The following is a 21,864-nucleotide window of genomic DNA, read 5'->3' on the forward strand; positions in this document are numbered from 1 at the left end:
TTTCGAGCAAGGGGGAGGGTCTACCAAATGATCGGGGTTGGCAACCCCGACCATTTTGGTTGGGCAGCTGCAAAATGATCGAGGTTGGCAACCCCGACCATTTGGTGGGCATCTTCAGAGCTGTTGGGGAAGTGTCCAAATATAAGCGTTGGAAAACCCTACCGTTATGGTCATGTTTGGCAACCCCGAAGAGTTTGACCCCTAATTCTCCTTGCTAATCCTGCAAGGAATGGGAGGTGCTCCTAATTAGTTAGGATTGGCAACCCCGACTTATTGAGAATTCGATTTTTTTTAAACAATCCACTTTCTGGCCACCATGCTGACGTGGCCAGGAATTGAATCGATTTTTATAATAAAGTTTGGAATGTGTCGATTTTTGGGATAAAAGTTTAGATTGGGTCTGTTTTGAAATTTTCTTCAATATCAAAAGCATGGGGTTAATTCAGAATAGAAAGATTTAATTAAGGGTCTTGTACTTATAAATAATCAAAGAAAATGGACGAAACCCAACACGCGGGCCGCACGGGGTCACACAGCCCCATCAGATATCGTTCGAAACCCTAAACCCTCGATCTCCTCCGATCCCCGCAGCCTCCGCCCGCCTCTCCTTCGCCGCCCCCAGGTAACCGAATAAAACCCTAACCCTAACCCTAGAAATCTCGTCTTTACGTCGAAACTCTTAAAATTTTGACGATTTCCTTCAGATCTCTCGGTGCACTCGGATGCGCTCAGTCTCTGCTACCTCTTCACAGCGTCGTCGCCGCCGCTCGCCTGACGTCTCACCTGTCGGTGAGCGTTAGGGCCTGCTGTGAGCTCTCCCAGGGTACCTTCTGCCGTACTTGTCAAGATCGCTAGTATTTTTCTCTCTCCTTTGTGAGTCTTGTCATTGATCTATCCATTTAGGTCATGATTGAAGAGGGAATTTTTTTTTCTTTTACGAGTTTTAATGGTTTGTGTGGGCGTCTAGGTGCTTATAATTTGTTTTATTTTTGAAAAATTGAGTTTTTGGTTGATACGAGGGTATTGAAATAGGGAAAAATGGAAAAGATGGTTGATTGCAGAGGGGAGGACTGAGGCTGATGCCTGCTTTCTAAGAGCTTGTAGGTTTTCCTCATCTTTTCCTAATATTGACTTCATTCCTCAAATTAAGTAGATAGGGGCTTAAATAAAACAAATCAGATGGGAGAAAGTTTAAGTTGAATGATTAGAAGCGATTTTTCCATATTTATGGGTACTTAGTCGTGTGTTTTTTAAATTTGTAAATACTTGTCTTTTCATGCTGTTAATGCTCGGTTTTTCGACAATGGGGATATGCCTAGTGCTGTGAATTTAATTTGACCGCTCTTGCAATGATATGATTATTATATAAGTTTAATTCAACTCCTTTGATTTGATTTGATTTGATTCTAATTCTAAAGTTAAGCTTATTCGCCAAATACATAGAGAAAATGCATTATGTGACATGTACTTGAGCAATTAGAAGAGATATTCATACTTGCCATTATGAGCTGATGTTATTTGAAGATGCAAGGTTGATATTTTGTTAATTATTATATCATTGTATCATTTTAATTAAATTTTTGTTGATTCGAGGAGCTTAAAATTGAGATTTGATAGGGAGGAATGGTAAAGATGGGTGATGCAAGAGAGGCCAACATTCAATGGAAGCTGCTCTTTCAACTTGTGTAGGTTTCTTCTTCTCTTAATCATCCTTCCCATAAAAAATGGTTAGGGTAGCATCAAAACAATGATATTTGGACAGAAAACAAAAGCTGGAAGATAAACGCACTAGATGTTGGAGACTACAATGTTACGTTAGTTTCTTGTACTTTTTGTTAGTTATTTCTCTTCACCGTAAAGAAGAACACAAATCATAAATGTTATCTTTATCTTTCTTAAGATTTCGTGTGTAATTTCTGAAGGAAATTCGGACAGTTATACATCTTCTATTGTCATATGGCATTAGTGATACGGAGTGAAGGGTCAAGTGTTCTAAAAGCGGAAGGCAATGTCAATAGGATGAAGTTCTATGTTGCCTGAGTGAACAAACGTAATTATACTCAAATAAGTAAGAAACATTACAATTTCTATGCAGTTAAACTCTTATCAATAAATCTCAATAGGGTTTTTTTTTGCAATTGAATTTTTTAAGTCACAACTTGTAGCACTTAACAATATATAAATCATCTAAATAAAGTAGTTGGTAAAGAATATTGAATAGTTATAATATTATACTAACTAGCAACTATTGACATAGATAACTAAACTACAAAGTTAACGAAACGACAATGTTTGAACTTTTAAGGTTCAAATTGTGGCATGTCCTCAAAATGATATATATAAGTAATAAGGTACATTACAACAAAAATGGCAAAGACTCAACCAAGAGAAAAGAAGCAAAAAATTGGTAAAAATAAATGTTACTTTATCAAACACTTCTCGTACTCTCGAAATTTTAAAATCGCAGCAGACATCTTTTGCTCCTTGTCATACATGCTTTAGGCAAAGCGTCTGAGGAGCAAAGGCAATCTCTTGAATCATCAATTGGTGCTCGACTTTAGTAACTTTCATCGCCTGGCAATATGCAAGGCGCTAGGTACAATATCGCTTTGCCTAGGCACTTAAGGTGCTATGGTGCATCCCTTTCAAAACACTGGTGCAAAGAGATTCATCTTTTTGCCCTTTAAGCATAGTCTTACAACCCTATGAGATCTTCCAAGAACCAATACAAAAGTGACAATAATTTTAGAATCATTCAATTGGCTTGCCGAATTTGGATTCTTTGTAATATTTGGATTCCGGAACATGCCTACATTCGTCTATGTATGCTTCTTTCCATCATCTTGCTTTATGACAACATCTTCCGTGCCCATGATTTTACAACCCCGACAAATACCAAGATAGACAACTTTATCATCAACATGTTATAAGTAGAGAAACCCAAGTGCCGGCACAAGAGGATTTCTTTTATGCAACACATAATGTAACTCCGCAATCTGCTTCCAAGGCGGTTTTTACCTCACCATCATCATCTTTGCCATTGTACTTTTGCTTCTTCAATTGTCGACAATCCTTTCTTGTATGACCCGACTTCTCGGAATGCCAACTGGTAAGCTTTGGTCTTGTGACTTCGACATTCATTTGCTTTGACATCTCCCTCTTATAGACAATTGATTCTTGCCCTTTCAAGTTCACTCGACAATGAAGCAACATCACTCAACTTGAACCTGTTCTGCATTGTATTAGCCATGGTAGTAAAGAGAGTATCCCGACTTGAAGGTAAAGAACTCAAGAGGAAGCTTAGAACTTTTCCATCGAGGTTTGACCTTGAGAGACTTCAATTGTGGTGCCATTGAGTTGAATTCACTCATATAATGCTTCTAAATGATAGAACTTTCTTGCATGTTCAAGAGAAATAGTCTATTTATAGCATGCATCTTGTTCACACTCGATGGTTGCTCAAACGAGTGTTCGATGCTTTCTACAACTCCGGTGCCATCTTTGCATTGATAGACATCAAATAAGATGATTGGTGAAATGCACAGTCTCATCGCCTCCAAACACTACCTATCAAGTGTTTGCCCTCTATTCAGTCTTCCGTACTAAATGGTGTGCGATTTGCCTTGAAGAGGTAGATCAAGCTTCTTCACCATTAGAATGCCCTCCATCATTATCTTCCATATGACCCAAGTGCTCTCATTTAGCTTATCAACCTCCATTGTTTCTCCATTGTCTTTTCCATATCCACCCAAAACGAAAGAGACCAATAATCTCTTTCAAGCAATTCAACAACCACCTTGCATGTTTGCACTCAAACAAAACAGAAGAGAGCAAAAATTCCCTTTCGAGCAAAATGAGAGCTTGAGCAACTGGCTAGCACAAATGGGTCCATGGGTGGGGTTTGACTTCACCCACGCGGACCCAACTACAACAAAATGCACATCTAGGACCTATTCAATGTTTATCTTTGATAAAAAAAGACCAAGACACAAAAATCAAAGACATACACAACAACTACAATTGAAGATGCCCACAATAACAAAACAAGTTCAATTACTAATCCATTATCAAGTTGGAATGCAACTCTTCATATAGAACCATGCAACTAGTTTCATCAACAAGCAACAAACTGACTGTAGAACAATTCTTCACCAAGTATAGTCATAAGCAACAACAAAAGAGTTTTATCATTTATTTAATTCCACCTAAAGCATTAACGAGATCATCAATACATGTGTAGCTTTAGCCATGCATTCTTTTTGTCCTAAGCCTTTGCCTTCTCTAGCAGTTTAACATGACAATCACAGTGAGATTTCTCGAGATGGCGACTAATGACTATACGAATCGCCACAACAGCTTAGTCAATTTTGCATCACTTGCCATTCAAATAGAAAAAGCTCGCAAAGACTCCCATTTGCTCGATCGTGCACCATTGCCTCTAACCCTTTCTGCAAGAAGTTTTCACACCATTTGGGAGATACTCCCACTCAAAGTCACGGGTTAGCAGATAAGCATTGTTCACAATAGTTGCAAAGAAAATGGAAGGAGTGAGAGAAGAAATTTAGGGTTTAGGATCAATTTAGAGACTTAATTAATTTTGTGATACTTGTTGTTTTTGCGAGATTAGGGTTGGTTTATTTATTTATTGGGCTTTTTCAAAAGTAGTCCTTAAATTTTTTTATTTTACCTCGATCATTGATATTGTTACTACTCTTTCAAACCTGTCTAGGTTATCAAATTTTATTCCTTCAAATAAATGGAATTGCTAATAGGTCCCCTTATCCTCATAAATCCTTCAAATTAGTCCCTTTAATTGGTCCCCTAAATCTTTACTGCTTTGACTAGTCTTAAAATTGCTATTTAGTCCTGGAATCTTATTACTTATGCTAAATTAGTCCCTATGTTAGTGGGGTACTAAGTAAGTTGTTAGGTTGGGTTATTTGTTCATGAAGCCATCATTTTTATCAAGAAATGGCCATGTTAGTTTAATGAGAGTATTTGTTATAATTTGTAGGATTTATTTTTTATTTTTTATTTAAATATGATAATTTGTATTATGTGCTTAATTGTCTTTTATTAGTTTAATGATCACAACTGAAAAATAGATTCATAATTACTGAAAATTGTTGTGCTTAGAATTAATGCTTCATTGTCAGTGTGTTTGAGAGTTAATGGCAAAAGGAAGAGCATTCGTTACAATCAGTGAGCCATGAAATTTACCAAAGCGCTTCTCATTTCATAATGGTCCTTTTTCATTAAGTAGACGGTGGTTAACAAGGTGATCATAAGCATCTCACTTGCCAATTTGAACCCACCTCTTGATCGTTTCAGTAGTTACAAAAAATTATGAGCTTGCACAATGCAAATATCTAGATCACATGTCCATGTTGTTAGCCCTTAATTCCCATTTTTCTTTTCTTAGTAAGGTGATATAATTAGGAGAATATAAAATAACAACTTTGATTATAGGCATTGCTTAGTTACTAACTTTTATTGTGTACAGATTATCTGTTTACTTAATCCATATATATAGATGATATGGCAATATAAGCTTTTATATTCTACTTTAGGTTGCTTCTTGAGGACATCTAAACACATTATAGAATTCTTTTGATAATAATACCTCTAAATTTTCTTTCTTTTACTCTTAGAAATTGCAAATATGATGATGATTTATGGATTTATTATAATTTGTTTATTTGCACTTTTAATGAAGTTTTTATTATGTTTTAAAGTCAACAACCATATGATGGGAAGATCAGCGAGCAGAAAGACATGCTTTTTGACGAATTTTGTTTGGTTATGTCGTACTATCTGCATTTATAAGCTAACCCTTAGTTTAAGAATTAGTATATAATCTAATGTAGAGGAATGAAGAACCTACGTACGTTGCATAGGCATCAAGGGAGTTTGAGGCTGATATATGAGAACTCAACTCTCCCTTTTCTTGTTAATATTTAGTGCGAGGAACGAATTTTAGTGAGGGTAGAACATAATAACCTAGAAATGTTTATTGGTTACTGAGGTAGTATAATGGAACTCTAGAAATGACTAAATGAGATTGGAGGCTGGAAAGGAGTCGTCACAAAGGGCTAAGTGTGAATAATAAAATTTAGCTAAAACCATAGTATAATGGAACTCTAAGCAACCACAGCTTGACCTGAGCCACACGTGGGTTTGTTGCCGGGTTTGTTACCACCATGGGTCATCAACCACAGGCAGTTTTCTGCCAGCAACAAGCCCCCTTAGTCGATTTCACCATAGAAGTTCAACTCTCTAAATCAGTGTTACTAAAGGGCGCGCCTCATTGTGCCCATGTACCAGCGATGCGAGGTGGAGAGGAAGCGCCCTGCATTAGCATGTGCAAGGCATGACCTCGTATGTTTTCTTCTTTAGCATTTCAATCGGGTCTTTACACTCGATAACCCGTATCCTAAGAAGAAAAATAAATCCATTTGGCCCTATTAGTAGCTCAATTAAGGACTTTAACTCGTTCTCATTTATTATTTGATTTTGCTTCGATATTAGTCTTTATTGGACTTTTGATATTTAAAGCTATGAACTTCGCTACTATGTTGGATGTCTTAGCATTATGAATTAAGACATTATCTTGTGATTTGGTAGTAGATATTATTTAGCTTGACATACTTCTAATATGAAAATTCATAAATGTGTTCTTTTGGGCTTAATTATCAATCTTGAAAAATTATGTATCATGTGCGCCTCGCTTCACTTGGGCGCACACATCACATTGCTTTGCGCATATGTGTATATAGGGACACTGCACCCCACATTGTGCATCTGTACATTAATAACACTGCTCCAAATCTAGATCCTAGTTCTCTTTGTTACGATGAAGCATAAAATAGATACATATACATGCATACATACATATATACATGATACATATGCTTGTGTATATATATGTATGTGCTCGCGGCGTGCGCATAGATATGTTACACATGTATGTGCACACATATACATGTACACATAGGCATTCATGCATGCATGCATGCATGCATGCATACAAATTGCCACCTCACGTGGCAAATTGTGCAACCAAGAGATGAAGCGTTGAGGGCTATTTCCTCCAGTGTGACTAGTAGGTTGATTATCACCACTATTCTATCTCTTGGTAACTCATTTGGCAACAAAAACAATCCTCTCATACCCAATAATTCCATTCGTCATGCTTGCATCACTGCTAATGTCGCTAATAGCTACCAATAGATAAAGTAATTGCTAGTCTTACCCTGCTAGTATCTGAATGTGGTGACCCTCACCACCAATATATCCTGCTAGTTCATTTTGCTAAATGAGGTGGCAACTTGTCCATCATCTCATGTATATGTGGTCACCCGTGTGCGTGCATGACATCTCATATCCTTCTTTGAGTTGCGACCACTAATTGCATGAAATTCATTCTCAACTACATTGACTGAATAATTAACTTATCAACAATTGCATTATTCGTTCAGTCATATGAAAATTGTATTTTGTCGAATTGATTGCTTTTATATTGACCATAAATAATTAATTTCTCGACGTTTTCATTATTTGTTCAGCTGTGTAATAATTGTATTTTGTGGGGTCGATGTTCTCATTTAGTTTGAAAATTCTATTCTTTAGTTGCCAGTCTCCTTGATCATGCTGCTAACCGTGATGATTGGTCTTCTGAGTTCTTGATTTTATGGAACTCCGTGACACGAGTGCATGTGTTTGTTCTTAGCTATTATGTGTAATATTCATCACATTTCTCACTTTTGTTTGCTGATGCAATGTTTTTCTTTGTTTTGCTTCTTTTTTACTTTTTTAAATCATTTCAATAATTGTCAATCTTTGCATACTTATTGCCAAATGTGCACAACTAAAATAATTGCATTTTATGCCTGTGATGATTTAACTTTTTCAGGTCACTGGAAATTGTCTTTAAAACTTGGATGTTGGATCCTTATTTGAGTTGTGCCTGAATACATGGATTTTGTTCTTAGCCATTCTGACTGTGGAGTAATTAATTTCTCAGCAATTTCATTATTCACTTGATTATGTTATATTTATATTAAATGTATTAAATGTTTTCTTTTCGTTTAAGAGTTTCCATTTTTTAGTTGTGCACTGTGTTTTATTTTGCTGTGTAACCATGACATTTAATTTTCCAAGTTTTGTGTGGTACTCTATAAAATAATTGCATGTGCTAGTTCTTCACTATTATTTGTTACATTATCACATTGCTGACTTTTATTTAACAAGTTTTGTGTGTGGAACTCTATGAAAATTGCCTGTGCTAGGTCTTCGCTATTATTTGTTACATTATTACATTGTGACTTTTTTTAACAATATAATCATCTTATCTTTTTTCCCCTTGCTTTATTAAATTATTTTGACTAATGACAATGTTACATACTGAATCACCATTAAAAGAAACAGTTATGAATAAAATTTTCGTTTGGTCTATCACTATTTGTGAGATATAAACCTAGGTTTGTAAAGTTGGGACCTGGAATTAAAAGATTTGCAAGATAGTTTATGGAATTGCGCTTACAAATTCCTGAGAGCAAATGTTGTATGAGTTACTTTTCTTTCTTTCCTTTTTGAACTGCCACTTTCACGTCATTTTGGTGAGTTCAGCTATTAACTCCTATATTTGATAAATGTGATATTCACTAATTCTAACTCCAGTTATAATTGCTGAACTTTTTTTTTTCCTTTTCTTTGAAAAATGTTACTGACTGCTGAACTTTGCATCTACATTCTCATAGTCCAAACTTTAACCCATCAAAAATATTAGCGAAAAATGTTCTAACCGCGTTGATTGATTTTCTAAGTTTTCTGGTTAATAGATATTTATAACGCAGTTACCTATGTTATTTCTTGCCTAATATTTTATGTTACATTATCACATTGCTCACTTTTACTTACTGATGATAATGTTTTACTTTGTTTTCTTTTCTTTCTACTTTTTAAAAAATCATTTAACTATTGACAAATTTTGCATATCTATAGCCAAATTTGCTGCTAAACATAATCGCATGTTGTGTCCATAAAGATTTAACTCTTTCAGGTCACTGGGAAAAATATGGAAGTCAAATCCTTATTTAAGTTTCTAATTAAATAGAGATTGTTCTCAACTATACTGACTGTCGAGTAATTAATTTCTCCGCAATTTCATTACTTGTTTAATTCTGTAATATTCTTGTTTGTGATGTTCTTGTTTGTTGAATTGAACTGTTTCTTTTAGTTAAAGAATTCCCTTTTTTTAGTTCACTCTTTGATTGTGCTACATAACCATTGACTTACTTTTTATGAGTTTTCTGTTTTATGGAACTCTATGAAACAATTGCTTGATAGTTATTTGCTTGAATAATGTTGACATTTACTGAAGGGACATTGCATCTTGTTTCTTTTTTCCTTTCTACTATTTTAAATAAGTTTGGCCAACTACAATGTTACATATTGAAAGTGGTATAATCGCAACTAAATTTTTACAGTTATGAATAAATTGTTGTTTTTGTCTTAATTATTAATCTAATATGAACCTAGGCTTGTAGGGTTGTGATCCTGAGTAAAAAAGATTCACAAAATAGTTCATGAATTTTTACCTACATTAACCCATAAAAAATGCTTTACCAATCCCATGCGAGATGTATTGCTACTTGGGAAAAGATTATTTCTTCTTGTATTATGGTTGAAATATCCTCTGATAACTCTCCTCTCTTTTTTCCCCCAGGTACTTGAATGCAGTAGGATTGAAATTAAAAAAAAAAAACAAGAAGAACAAGGATGGTATCTAGCACGGAGTGGTCTCGATGGGATGTACTGAGAGCGGGAAAAAAAACTCTTTTACTAAAATTACTTTTAAGCTTTTTTTAGCTACAAGCTTGGGACAAATCTGTTACTTGTTTTCCTTGGTTCCCAGTTCTGAGGAGTTTAATAAGTTATTGATATTGTTTCTACACCATTTATTAGTTGATTCGTAACTGTGATTTTCCTCTATTGGAGCTTTTGAGAATTTGATGACTTTTGATTTGTACAGTATCATCTATAACTTTAGCTATTGTGGATGTGCTGCGCATGTTCACAATGGAAAGCAAAAAACAGTTTGCCATTTTTTTTTGTTTTTGCGTATTTCCTATGATATGCCTAACGGTTGAATTCAGTCTGTGGAGGCCAGGAGGTGTGTAACTCAAGCCTAAGCAAGACCTTTCCATGGCCACGCAAAATGGAAAGAAATATTTGGGTTCAGCATTTGATACTCAACCAACAATAGGAAAGAACGAAAAGATATTTAATTGCCTATTCACTTGTCAAATAAAATGTTTTTGTTTTCCTTAAGAAGCTTTGTTTCCCAAGTACGAAGAAGGCGAAACGACACAAGAAAATAAACAGGGAAAGGAAAAAAAAAGAAGGGGTAAATATTGTAACTGACAATCCACGATTATTTTAGGGGTGTTTCTGAATTTTTTTTTTTTTAAATTGAAGAAGATTTTCAAAAAAAATCCCTAAACTTCACGAGTTTTCTAATACTTTGAAAAGTTTGGGGTTGGGGGAGGTGGGGCCTGGGGGTGAGGGGGTTAACGAAGTTTTCTGTTAAAAAGTTGAGAAAGAGGTAAAACCAAAATTTTGATTTAAATTTTCTATTTATCCATGTTTTGATTTGATAAGCATTTCAAAGAATTTGACTTTCAAAATTTTCTATTGAGGATCATACTTGAAGAATGGTTAGTGATACATATGTCAATTTGCAACTGGATAGATACACCACATCATAAACTTAATAAAGTTAATGCATTGGATACTTTCTTTAAAAAAAAAGGTTCGTGATTAATATGAATACAGTTTTGACCTTAGAAGTTATGTGTAACTAACTTAGATACACACATGTGAAAGTGCATGTTAGCTCATTCTTATTGTAAATCCAAACCATTCATTGTTAACTACATATCATCTAATCTAAATGGATTAAAGTCAAGTGTTTTGGAAAATTTTATGTTATAATTCAAGCAACTAAAAATAATTGATGCTCAAAACGACAAAACCGTTATAGACAGTTCATTTCTAGAGCAATAGATGTAGAAACTAGAAGTGTAGTATCTATGTGATTTATTATCTTCATGAAGTTTAAATGCATAGATCACAACAAACGTTGTGGATTATTAATATCGATGGTCAAATATACCTTTTTGTAGATGAATATAACTTGAGTTAGTTACATTCCATGTATTATGTAACCATATCTATTTTCATCAGGTTGAAAGCGTGTACCAACCAACTACTCATTGTAGGCGTCAAAAAATGCTAATAGATATCCCAAACATAGAGAAGATCACTCAGGGATCTCATATTGAAAATCAAAGCAGGAACAGCATTTACTGTCTCGCTGAGCGAGACAGCAAATTTACTGTCTCGCGGGTCGAGACAGCAAACGCTGTCTCGCCCAGCGAGACAGTAAACACTGTCTCGCCGTACTGACTTCTTCGATTGTTAAGTTTTTGCAGTTACTGACCCTTGAGGCTATAAATACCCCCCTAGGGTCACTTCTGACGAGGATCGAGCATTTGTTAGAGCATTCCAGAGCAGAGAGAGCAGAGATTTGGGTTCTTTTCTTGCAACGCCTTGAAATTAAGCTTTGACTTGATTTTAAGAAGAACGACTATCTTACTTCGATAAGATATCGTTTCAATTTCTACTTCGATAACGAAGTTAGAATCATAAGCCCCCTCTTCACGATCTGTGAATCGGCGGTCCACGAACCAAAGCGTTCCCGGCACAGGCAAAGTCCCACGAAAACAAAGATCGATAGACGATTTTTGTGTTTGTTTCTCAAGAGTTGTAATTTTCGTTTTGTTGTGTAGAAAAGGTCTTATAAAAAGATTATTCTTTCGAATTTGTTGTAATCGAACAAAGTTATAATGAATTCCTCAACAGAACCGACTTTTGAACCAAACAAGCTGGCGACCACAGTGGGAGCCAGCGGCCTCGCTGCCGAGGCCGCGGTGTCGCAACCAATCAAGATCGTTGTCAAAGAAGAGATCGAATACGAATTCGATCAGGCGAAATTTGAGGAGTACTTGTCGTCCTCATCATCAAAACTTTCCTCGCCCCGCAAATGTAGGAAAGTTTCATCTCCCAGAAAAAAGCTCAAGTCTGCAGTGTCAATGAAGACCGCAGGTGAAAGTTCTTGCCCGGATGTTGCTAAAGAATCTACTTGCAACATCTCTGCTCCGAACGACTCCACACCCATTCAGGAGTCGATGATGAATAGCTCGCCGGTGCTGACGAAGAGGGCTCGTCAGAGACAGCGTCAGCGCCGTGCTCGACAATTGGCTAAGGCCATGCAACAAACCGACGGGGTCCATTACTATACAGACCTAGAGTCGAGGAAGCAGAAAATGACTCAGTTGCCTCAACGGCAAAATAATCATATTTCTGCACAACTTACGACGGAGGAGTGGACTCTCATCAAAAGGGCCTGTTCAACCCTTAAGGAACGGATACAAAGGCGTAAAGCGAAGGCCGCCCATGCTCGTGCTCTTCGTCAACAAGTCCAAGGAACCAAGAAAGAGACGGTGTCTGAAAAGCCACCGAAGAATCGTAAAGTTTGGATGCCAAAGACGCCGCAAGCATCTGTTCCGGGCCCATCTACTGCATCGGCAGTAAAACCCTGGGTTAGCCCAGACTTGTCCAAGTTTAAGATAACAATGGCAGATCGCCTCGGTCCTTCAGTTGACAATCGAGGCAAAGCCCCGGTCAAGGAAGATCCAAGTCCAGCAAATAAACCGTTAATGGTTTCATATGCAGGGGGTCGTAAACACCCTCCTGTCAGAACTGCACAAGTCCAAAACGAGAGAATACCAGTTCACTCTCGTTTAGGACCTCTGAAAACTCCACACCCGCAAGGGGGTGGATTTAAAAATTCAACTTTGGATCGCTCAGAGGCGACGACCAGTCGTCCTGTGCATGTTAACAAAGTTCAAAGGCAAAAGATAGGTTGCTCAAATCACAATAATGATGAGTTGTACTATCAGAAAGATAACTCAAGAAAGAGAGTTGTCAGAGAAAACGAATCTCATTGCGCTTGCGAGAGACTCATTAAAACAGTGTTGACAGAATGCGGATGCTCTAAGAATAATTCAACAAGATTCTCCGTATTTCAAAGATTGTCCAATGAAGCGTCAAGACCCAAAACAAGACATTTCAACAAAAAGAAATCTGTAATCCGACAAGATGAGCTTCCTGAGGTCACTATCAACATGACCAATAAAGGAAAGCAAAAGTCAGTTAACTACGACCCTGATTTCTCTCCGGGAGGGAGAGTTGAGCAGGGTCTTTCTCAAAGGATGGCGCGATTACTATCTTCAGATGAAGAAATGTCAGATACTTGTTCCGCCATTGCATCGGACGATACCGCGTCCAGTGTTGGGCGAGTCAGAGAATCGTTTGCAATCATGCCGGATCAACTGACTCACATACTGCAGGAAGCGTTGGCTAAACAACGCGAAGAAATCAGAGCTGAGTTCAAAACCGAAATGGAGTTGACTATGCAGCAGATGCGAGACTTACAGGTTCAGCAACACTAACCGGAGTCGAGCCAGAAGGCGGAATCCAGCAGGCGTAATGAAGAGGATGAGACTATCTTTGATGATCCTCCTCCAGATAAAGACAACTCATCCGACCAAGTCAGCCACTCAACCTCCACAGATCTATTTGAAGAAAAGCGAGGAAGAGGACAAGAAGATGCACGATCTTGAGAGCAAAGTCAACGCTTTGATGACGGCTCAAGAAGTGAAGAAAACGGGCATCCCATACCCGTACCCGAGGGAGTGGGACCTGATTCCTTATCCCCAGAAGTTTAATTTGATTAACTTTACTCCTTTTGATGGCAGGGGTTCACCAACTCAGCACTTGATCTATTTCAAGTCGCATCTCGGCGCAATATCCGAGAACGAAGCCCTGATGGTCCGGTCATTCGTAGGAACCCTTCGCGGGCCTGCCTTCGATTGGTACCGACGCCTTAAGCCCAGGAGTATCATTAGCTGGGAGGATATGGAAGAACTATTCCTCACCAATTTCTTCGATGATGACATAGAGGTCTCAATTGGCACGTTGTTGGATGAAAAGCAGAAAGATGGGGAATCGGTTGACGTCTTTGTCAAACGATTCCGGGACAAAGCGGTGAACTGCAGAGATCCACTTACGGAAGAGTTCATCCTACAGACATGTCACAACAACTTGTCATTGGATGTGTTAGAAGTGATGGGGGTTGTGCCCTCTAAAACTTGGAAAGAATTGAAAGTGAGAGGTGAACAGGCTGAACGCTTTCTCAAGAGGAAGAACTTGGAGAGAGGTCTGCCACCAGCTAATAATCAAAAGCAGAACTTTAATCCTCGGGGTAGAGGAAGAGGGTCCACGGCAGCTGTGGATGCACATCAAACGTCGCAGCAGCCGCCGCAACAACAACCGCAGCAGTCATCCTTCCAACTGGCGCCAAATCAGAATCAGCAGCCCCCGAGGCAGCCCAAGACTTCTGAGCCTAGATTCCCGAAGGAATACTCATTCAAAGATGATGAAGTTCCGGTCATCTTCAAATACTTGTTAGAGAATAACAAGATCAAGCTTCCACCGGTCACAAACCAAGAAGAAGCAACGAAGACCAATGACCCGAAGTATTGTGCCTATCACAGGAGGGTCCACCATCCCACTAAGACGTGTTATGTCTTGAAAGACAAAATACAAACCTTAATTGATGTTGGTATTGTGACGCCGAAGCCAAAGGAGAAGAAGGTAGGCGCAAACGCGGTCTCTATCAGCTTCGGGTCAGTTCCTTTGTCCTGGTTTCAAGCCGAGCCAGTGTCGAAGGTCAAAGTGCAAACCATCAACGATGATCCTTACGGACAGCGTCAAAAGGGGCTTGTATCTCACACAACCCCCAACGGGAAAAGAGAAATCTTGTTACGGAGCCTCGGCGATTCCCGAGAAGAACGATGAAGAGATAGCAGCTTTATCACTTTCTGATGGAGAACAGGAGGTTTTCGCTACAAGAAGCGGGAATGAGTATCATTATAAATATCCTGAGACCTCTAACCCAAATGCTACAACTCTGAAGGAGCTGGGGGTTGTTACAACTCCTCCAGTAGCTGCCGAAAAGCCGCAACAACCGGCTAAGCAAAAAGAGAAAGAACCCCAACATAAAGAGGTTCAAATTCCGAAGCAGTCTCGTTTCAGCCGACCGATTGGACGAGATAAACCGGAAAGTTCGAACGCACCATATCGTTTCGACGTTATGGCTCAGCTAGCTAATATCCCAGCAAGGATCACGCTATATGAGTTATTGCGTCTCTCAAAAGAAACCAGAGAAGCTTTACAAGAAGCTTTGGCTGATTCTGAGGTATTCCTCACTCAGATCAAGCCAACTCCCGAAAAGCCAGAGTCATCAGTGCAGCACTGCAATCTAGCAGCCACCAAATTTCCTTGCATTGCTTTCACAAAAGAAGACATGCAAGTCAGGAATTCAAAGCATGATAGACCGTTATATTTTACTGGATATATCGGTTCGAGCATGGTTAACCGGATCCAAGTCGATCCGGGTTCCGCTGTTAGCATCATGCCACTTCGGTTGATGTACCACCTCGGAATTCCCGCCAGCAAGTTAGCCTCCACTGGAACGGTTATCTATGGTTTCAACACAAGCGGGTCACGACCGTTGGGAAAAATCCGGGTGAAGTGTCAACTCGGAGATCTGAAGTCTGAAGTCACCTGCTATGTGATCGATGCGGAGACTTCCTATAACTTACTGTTGGGTCGCCCATGGATCCACGGTAATCTTATAGTTCCCTCCACCCTCCATCAGTGTTTGAAATATGTCGACACTAATGAGGAGGTCAAGACGGTGGTCGCGGATAAGCAACCATTCAAGGGGTTAGAAAATTACTTTACTGACTCCCTTCTTTATGGTGCTGAGTCCGAAACTGAACCATCGGCCCATGGCACGGACAGCGGAGAAGAAGCTGATACCGAAGCCGGGCTCGATTATAGTGAAGGTCTTGTACTAAATGACATTGAACCTCTTGTAATCGATCTTGACGGTGATGAATCGTCGGACGAAAGTTGTAACTGGCAGCTTGCCGATGAAATAATAAATCATGATTTAGAGTACTCGCATTGTCTTGATGATGTAATGCAGAAATTGTACGACGACTCTAGTCTACATATGCCACTTCGTTCGTCTTGTACGGCGACGAAACACCTCCAAAGCTCATCTGGAACAACTATGATCCTACCCGCAAAGGCAGGGGGTGAAAAAGAGATAATCTTTGGAAAAGGGGAATCATCCCCCACTCCAGATCATTTCTTAGATAGTAATTCGGATGAAGAAAAACCCGGGCGACACTTCTCTCGGTATAGTTCTCAAGCGAATGATTATATGATGAGTCGAGGCTATGACCTTTCACTTGGTGAAGGCCTTTATTTTGGTCAAGGTATTAGGGTTCCACCCCGTTCTACCTATGTACCAAAAGGAAAACCAGATAATTACTACAGTCGTAATAGAGGTCTGGGTTATGATTCATCCGAAGACGATTATGGCCAACAAATCATTAACCAATTAATAGATAGGAGCGGACATTCATCCGACACTTCAAATTGGGATTCTGACGTGAGCATTGGTGAAAGATTCAAATCCCTAATGTCGAACATGGCGACGGTTGACCCTTCCACAACAGAAGAAGACGATCAGTTACCTGTTTGGGAAGATCCATGGATGCATTACATGAATATCCAATACGGTGATCGATTTGAGCAAAGAGAACCTCCTACCGAGGATAAAGTGGTTCAAGTTAATATGGGTGACGAAAATAATCCGAAGCCTATATTTATCAGCGGTGATCTCCCGCCAGACGAAAAAGAGGAATTAATTGCCCTCGTTAAAGAGTATATCGACGTTTTCGCATGGAACTACGAAGATATGCCAGGACTCGACCCAAATGTAGCAATGCATACCCTTAACATAAAATCGGATGCTAAACCTGTCAAGCAACAACAAAGACGGTTTCGTCCGCAAATTATGGAGGCAATAGAAGCTGAAGTTAAGAAGCTAATTGACTCGGGTTTTGTCAGAGAGGAACAACATCCTGAATGGTTGGCCAATATCGTTCCAGTCCTCAAAAAGAACGGAAAAATCAGAATCTGTATTGACTTCAGAGATCTGAATACAGCATGCCCCAAGGATGATTTTCCCCTACCGATTACGGACGTCATTATCGACAACACATGCGGGTTTGAAAGAATGTCGTTCATGGATGGATTTTCTGGGTATAATCAAATCAAGATGCATCCGGATGATGAAAAGCATACAGCTTTCAGAACACCTCTTGGCGTCTTTTGTTATACCGTTATGCCTTTCGGTTTGAAGAACGCCGGTGCTACGTATCAACGGGCGATGACGAAGATCTTTCAAGAACACCTTAGGAAGACAGTCGAATGCTACGTTGATGACCTAGTCGTTAAGAGTCGTGATAAAAATGAACCTGACTAAATCCTTCCTTGGAATGTCGAGCGGTAAATTTCTTGGGTTCGTCGTCACCACAAAAGGTATTCATATTGATCCTGATAAGGTGAAGGCAATACATGAGCTACAACCACCGAGGAATCTTAAAGAACTCAGGGGGTTGCAAGGTCGATTGGCATATATCCGTCGGTTTATATCAAATCTGTCTGGAAAATGTCAACCGTTCTCTAAACTTGCGAAAAAAGGCGTGTCGTTCGTCTGGGATGAAGCATGCCAAAAGGCATTCGAAGATATTAAGAAATATCTGGCGAATCCACCTATTCTCGTTGCACCGAAGTCGGGCAGACCGTTTTTGATTTATGTCAAAGCGACGAGCCATTCGTTAAGTGCATTACTTGCACAAGATGACGATAACGGTCACGAGCAAGCTGTGTATTATCTGAGTCATACATTGGTAGGAGCTGAATCTCGTTATCCGATGATTGAGAAAGAATGCCACGCCTTGGTATTCGCGATTCAGAAAATGCGACATTATTTAGTCGGACAGACGATTTATGTCATTTCCAACATAAATCCCGTCCGAGTGTTCATGACCCAACCGGCTTCCATGAATTGGCGTTTGGCCAGATGGGCTTTACTCTTATCGCAATATGACTTGTACTTCAAACAGCAGAAATCTGTTAAAGGACGAGCTATTTGCGACCTTCTGGCAGAAAACCCTACGAAGGATGTAGTCGAATTGTACGACGATCTGCCGATGAAACTCACGAAGTTAATACCACCTCACATCAACAAGTGTGGCAATTGTACTTCGATGGGGCTTCTCGATCAACCAACGTGGCAAGTGCACCCGGATGTTCTAAAATCTCCTCAGGAGTGGGGGTCGTTTTAGTTTCCCCGGAAAAGCACGTCTTGCCTAGAGCATATTCACTGACCGAACCATGCTCTAATAACGTGGCTGAATATAATGCATTAATAATCGGACTTAATTTTGCCAAAGAGCTGGGGGTCGAATACCTTGAGGTTTTTGGAGATTCTCAACTGGTAGTTAATCAAATACGAGGAGAGTATGAAGTCAGAAATCGAGACCTGATTCCATACCACCAGATGGCCATTGAGATAGCAAGCTCGTTTGAAGAATTTTTCATCGAGTACGTTCCGCGTCAGCAAAACACATACGCAGACGCATTGGCAGCATTATCAGTATCCTTGGCTCAACCTCCCGAAACAGAGTAATTGATTACAGTGAGGACTCACCAGCTTATTGTTCCAATCTACGATTCGAACGCTAAAGAAGTATACTCAACTGGAGTTGAACCCGAAGTTCGAGATTGGCGATTTCCCATTATCGACTATGTCTTACATGGTATATTACCTGAAGATGTAAGAGAAAGGGAATCGATTCGGCGAAGAGCGCCGAGATTTTATTACAACGCCACAGCGCAAATGTTGTATCGACGAGCTTATGATGGTCTTTTACTTCGTTGTCTATCCAGTAAAGAAGCGGAACAAGCACTCAAAGAGGCACATAATGGGATATGCGGTGCACATCAGCCCGGTCCTAAACTCTGCGACCGACTTAGGAGAATCGGATATTATTGGCCAACTATGGTGAAAGACGCAGTCGATTACGCACGACAATGTGTAGTGTGTCAATTGCATGCAAATTATATGCACATACCCCCTGAATATCTGCATCCTTCGGCGACATCGTGGCCGTTCGAAACTTGGGGAATGGATATAGTAGGTCCTATTTTTCCACCTTCGGTTAAAGGGGACCGTTTCATTCTGGCAATCACCGATTATTTCTCGAAATGGGCGGAAGCAGTTCCACTTAGAGAAGTAAAAACGACTGATGTTATCAAATTCATCAAACACCATATCATATATCGGTATGGTGTGCCAAGGCGAATAGTGCACGACAACGGTCCTCAGTTCGTGAGCAACGCATTTATCAAATTCTGCGGTAAATTCGGGATTAAAGACGTTTCGTCGACTGCTTATAATCCTACAGCTAATGGATTGGCCGAAGCTTTTAACAAAACTATCATCAAAATTCTGGCAAAATTGGTGAAAACCAATAAACGAGATTGGGATGACAAACTCGGCGAAGCTCTCTGGGCTTATCGTACGACTGTCCGCACGCCTACCGAAGCCACCCCGTATGCTTTAACATATGGATGTGAAGCTGTCCTTCCATTGGAGATACAGATTCCTTCCCTCCGTATCGCTCTTACAACGGGAATGACGACGGAAGAACATCATCAGAAACGTCTCGAAGAATTAGAGATGTTAGATGAGAAACGCTTGGAAGCTCAACAACAAATCGAGTTTTATCAAGCTAGAATTTCTCGGGCTTTCGATAAAAAGGTCCGACGACGAAGCTTTAAAGAAGAAGATCTAGTCCTCGCTGTTCGAAGACCTATGATTCTCACTTCCAAAAAGAAATGAAAGTTTGAACCAAAATGGGAAGGACCGTTCGTGATAGAAACAGTCTACTCAAACGGTGCATATCGCCTGATTACTCAAGATGGTAACAGATTGATGATGCCAATAAATGAGAAGTTCCTGAAAAAGTATTATCCGTAATACGTTCGGGATAACCTATGTAAAACGGGAAGTTCCTAGAGAATCCTGTATAGGATATTTCAGAATAACCCGATATCAGTTAATTATTTTAAATGAAGACTGATCATGTGAATAATTTATTCTTAATTGTTATAAAAATAATTAAGATCCTCATATTACTTTTGTTGAGATGAGATTTAATCACAATTAATCTTTCCTCACAAAACCCTGTAATGTGATCATGGAAGATGAGATTCGATAATTCGTGACCTCACACCACGAAATCTGCACTGGTCGGATTGATCAAAGGTTATCAGTCTGTATCAGTCGACAAATTACTTCATGTCAAATTCTCATGTTTGAAATAAAAATTTCCTACCGAGTAGTTTGTGCAAATCAACAAACTCATTGTTATTTACACCCTACTCCTATTCCTCACCTGGTCAAACCTTTAAATAGTTAAGACCAAAACCAAAATCCCCTCTCGATTCGTTCCATGAACGAGAGGTCCACAAATTGAGCGATCAAACCTTCCTACAGTTAGGATTGTCTCAAAACCCCCACTTGGTCAAACCTTACTACAGTTAGGACCACAGTCAAAATCTCCTTTTGATTCATTTTTGAGAACGAAAGGTCCACTTTTGAATTGAATAATCAAACCTTATGACAGTTAGGGTTATTCAAACCAATCCAGATTCTCTAAGTGGAGATCTCACTTTGAGCCTCTTTACTCCAGGAGATAGAATATAAAATTCTTCCTCTCCGATTCCGGGTTTATCTCTACCAACAAACAAGAGACCAGGAGATAGAATATAAAATTCTTCCTCTCCGATTCTGGGTTTATCTCTACCAACAAACAAGAGACCAGGAGATAGAATATAAAATTCTTCCTCTCCGATTCCGGGTTTATCTCTACCAACAAACAAGAGATCAGGAGATAGAATATAAAATTCTTCCTCTCCGATTCCGGGTTTATCTCTACCAACAAACAAGAGACCAGGAGATAGAATATAAAATTCTTCATCTCCGATTTCGGGTTCGTTGTCCTATATAGGAAACACAACCTATTCACATTTTAAAATCCATGTTGTTCATACATGGGGGATGTTATCTCTATCCCTTATTAGAGATAAGCCTACATCTAACACATGTAGCCTACATATTCAACATTGTAGTTTAAAGTCTAAAAGAGTTTAATTCTTTTAGCGCAACGTTATATGTGAAACGGACTTAGATAATTCACATACTAGCCCGATTCAAACGGTAATCGGTAAAGGCATATCAAATCCGTTGATGGCTGAGGATTTGCCAAAAATCCTATAAGTATTATGGTTATTTATTCTAAACAAGAATGAGTAATCATAATAAAACCTCAATAAGCAAAAAGATTCAATATAATGAGCAAAAAAGTTCACTATGTTGACCAAAAACGTTCAAATGAAGCTACAAAAATATATGTTCTCAGATTGCAAGAGTTTATATTGACTAATTTGATTTTCAAGTTTTGACAGCTCTAACGCATAAGTCTGTTCAAGCTCAGCCGTCAATTTAATTTTGAAAGCTTCTTCATCAACACTTTGAAGCGCGGCGACCTCTTGTTCCTTTTCAGCAATTATTTTATCTTGAAGGTTCAGTTGCTGTAACAGGTCTTCCTCAATATGAATTTCCTGCGTCAACTCAGACTCCAAGACATCAAGAGCATCCTTGGCCATTGCAAGTTCCTCCTCTAAGCGAGCTATTTCCGCTCGACTCGATTTTATATCTCGGCGTAGGTTGACCTTGGCTTGTGTTCT

General features: G+C 39.1%; 1 long non-coding RNA gene across 2 annotated transcripts; it reads left to right on the forward strand.

Annotated features, from left to right (window-relative positions):
- LOC109834245 lies at positions 611-10,017 on the forward strand. Of its 2 annotated transcripts, none has more exons than XR_002245509.1 (4): positions 611-622; positions 705-823; positions 1,618-1,685; positions 9,728-9,993. It is a non-coding gene; the product is annotated as an uncharacterized LOC109834245 (long non-coding RNA). The 2 variants fall into 2 exon arrangements; XR_002245508.1 differs by lacking the exon at positions 611-622 and adding an exon at positions 1,033-1,100 and having other exon boundaries at positions 9,728-10,017.

This window comes from Asparagus officinalis, chromosome 3 (assembly GCF_001876935.1).
Source record: "Asparagus officinalis chromosome 3, Aspof.V1, whole genome shotgun sequence".
NCBI lineage: Eukaryota > Viridiplantae > Streptophyta > Magnoliopsida > Asparagales > Asparagaceae > Asparagus > Asparagus officinalis.